Raw genomic sequence first — 3,635 nt, forward strand, 5'->3', positions numbered from 1 at the left:
TTCATGTATATTGTACTCAAACTACACCTGAACAAACTGTAATGAAAAGGCAGAATTTTTTGTGATCTTGACTAATTATTTCAAAATAATTCTAATTGCAAATTAATGTTAAAGTTACATAAATGTTATTTGCATGAAAATATAGAGAAGTCATCTCTTAAACTGAATTTTACAATTGTGAATTACTTTCATAAAAACTACAATAAAGTACTAATTACAAATAGCATGCATTTATATATTTTTAAAATTATAGGTATTTATAGTTATTGCTATGAAAAGTAAATACAAAAGTTATTTTTGTTATTCTTACAGAAGCTGAAAAATAGCTGAAAATCTAAGGCAGTAAAGAAGCCATTGTTCAAAAATACAGTCGTCAAGGTCAGTCACAATATTAGCACCGGTGATGCAATGAACCCTAACCTGGATGTTACAGTAAATAATTACAATGTCTGTCATGCAACGTTACCTGGTCAAATACTAAATGACCAACTTAATGACAAACATTTCCGCCGTCCAACGAGACTTTATCACAGGAGGCTCCTTCTGTGTCAGATACACCAACAACAATGTGATGACTGACATCACCAAGTTAGAGAAAATGGTAAAAAAAGAAAATGGAGGGGGATAATTTCTTTATTTACCTTTCTTACGATGCCTTTGTTTATTTACCAGATACATGAAAAATATCAAGCTGTCATTGTAAAAATTCACTTCCTAAACATTGTTTTCTTTAGTTAGAAAACTACATATAACACAATGTCGATAAACACTGTTTTCTTAATACAAACACAATACAAACAACTTAATACAATTTGGCAAAATCTCCTCGATTTTTTTTTCTAAAGATTATCATTTTAATAACATTTATTAATTATTTGAAATGTGATTGTTATAAATACTGTGATATTTGTTTACTTATTCTGTCCAGCTGTTTTGGACAAATGTTTCATAAAATAATTATCTGACTTGTTTTGTCATTTGTTGTACTAATTTACTCATGAATCTATTTTGCACTTAAAAACAATATCAAAACTATAAACTCAGCAATTTGCAACAGTAATTTATAACTGACCTTTCTCATACATCTATGTCAAAATCATAAATTAAAATCAATGTTTGTCGTCTTGTTGAACTGGAACTGTTTCATACGTAATGCCATAAACGTTAGATTCATGAAATGCCATGGACACAACTGCATTATCTTTAGTATATATGGTATGTCCTGATCAGTCTGAAGGTCAGTTACAAAATTTGCAAAAAAAAAATTCTTAGTATATAATCACATAACGTAACTCCACGATGTTTGATGTTACTACGTTAAGTAAATTGTGATGCATTGCACAAAATGATCAAGAAAACTGTAATACCCACCTAAAACAAAGACGCTGGACCCCGCGTATTGCTGCCTGCAGCTATATTTATTATTATTATTATTACTCTGTTCAATTCAGTCGCGGCTGATTCAAAACAATCTCAGTGTTTATTGTTCTAAAATCTCACAATAAATCCCGATGGGGATGGCGGTCACATTGAACCCTCCGTCCCCGCCCTCCCCTCCCTCCCCTCCCCTTCTCGGCACCCCAGTTTATAAATAGCTCATTTATTCAGCGACTATCTATTTTAGGCTTTGTGCAGCATTAGAAGTCTCCCTGTGTCAGCCGGGGTTACGAGGTTTGTTTACACGTCTCTTGAGTTATAGCGTCGTTCCTGTTCCCCGACCTGCGGCCACCGCCGGCGCACGGCCGGCGCGGCCGCCTGGAAATGCCTCGTTGAGCCTGTTTTCCTCGTATCTCGTCAGATTGTGTCCACATTCACAGACACACAGGCACACACACACAGGCACAAACACACACGCACGCACGCACACACACACACACACACACACACACACACACACACACACACACACACACACACACACACATACACACACATACACACACATACACACACACACACACACAGACGCACACACACACCCACACACACACACACACACACACACACACACACAGTTTGTATTTATCGTTACTCATCTCGAGGGGGGGCAGAGGGGTACAAGGAGTGGAATCGGCAGTAGAGCAAAGTTGGGGTGAGGAGAGGAAAGGGGAGCGGATGGTGAGAGGAGGAGAGAGGGCGGCAAAAGGAGATGAGAGCGGAGACGGGAAATATAAGGACGGCAAGGAGAGGAGAGCAGGTGACGAGAGAGGATCGAAGGAAAGGGGAGGCGCGGGCGGAGGGGGGAGGAGAAGAGGGGGTGAGGTGAGAGGAAGAGAAGAGGAGAGCGGGGAGAAGCAGAGGAGACGGAAGAGGGGGGCGAAGACGAGGGGAGGGAAGAGAGGAAGGAAGAGGAGAGGAGAAGACGGAAGAGGAGAGGGAAGAGGAGAAAGAAAGAGAGGTGAGGAAGAGAAAAAGAGAAGACTAAAGGAGGGAAGAGGAAAGGCGAGGAGAAGGAAGGAGAGGGGAGGGGGCGACAGAGGAGAAGAGAGGAAGAGGTAAAGAGACCAGCGGAGAGGTGAGGAGGGAAGAGGGGAGGAGAGGGACGGCGGTGAGAAGAGAGGGGAGGTGAAGAGCGAATAGAGGAGGATCTCAAATGGGGAGGACGCAAGAGAAAAGGAGGGAATGGAAGGAGCAGAGGGAATAGCAGAAGGAGAGCAGAAAAAGAGAAGCGGAGCAGACGAGAGGGGGCGGAGGGGAAGGTTGAAGGAGGGAGAGAAAGCGAAGAAAACAAAGAGAAAGCAGAGGCATTCGAGATGAGCGGCTGCACAGGAGGTGAAGAGGAGAAGAGAGGGAGGGGAGGAGATGGGGAGAGGAGGGGAGAAGGGCTGGGAGGTAATCAGCACTCTGAGGCTCCCCAGCGAATGATCACTGTGATTAAGGCTCCATGGGCTCAGGTGTAAAATAATCACCTGTCACCGCTCTAATGCAACCTTACCCAAAATAGAGACTCCCATAACACAGGTCACGCCCCTCCTAAATCCCCTGGGTAAAAAAAGAAAAAGAAACAACACTAACTTTTACCAGTCGTGGACAAGTCAGCTGACATGCTTTCAGAATTGTACTTGTTCTATAATTGAATGATAATGATCCTATATAATAATAACAATAATAATAATAATAATAATAATAATAATAATAATAATAATAATAATAATAACAATAGCTGCAGGCAGCAATACACGGGGTCAATTTTGGTTGTGATGGGTTTACAGTTTCCCGGGAAAGCAGCTCGATTTTCCGAGTTTACTTTAACGCATCATGGGCTCCGGTCTGTCGTCTCCTGGTTGCTCGTCTCGCGGAGCAGCCACTATGCGGCCTACAGAGCGCAACCCTCCTGTCTTTAAAACAGCCATTCATGTTGGCCTGTAAACCAGATATTCTCATTGTTAGAACTCACCGTGTTGTCTGTCGAAATGGAGCTGCACTCTCGGTGACGGTGGCCGGGTTTGGTGCCGTGTCGGGCCCGTCATTTATTTGTTGAGTTTTTTCCTTGGATTACATTCTCAGTAAGTTCTCTTCCATGAATTACGAAAAGCGTTGTGGTGTTACTGTAGGTAATTTCCCTTTCATGGCTTCTATTCTTCCGACGCCACGCTGGATCTTGAGCACATCACTCAGTCGCATATTTCAGTGTT

Source organism: Zeus faber (assembly GCF_960531495.2).
Source record: "Zeus faber genome assembly, chromosome: 9".
NCBI lineage: Eukaryota > Metazoa > Chordata > Actinopteri > Zeiformes > Zeidae > Zeus > Zeus faber.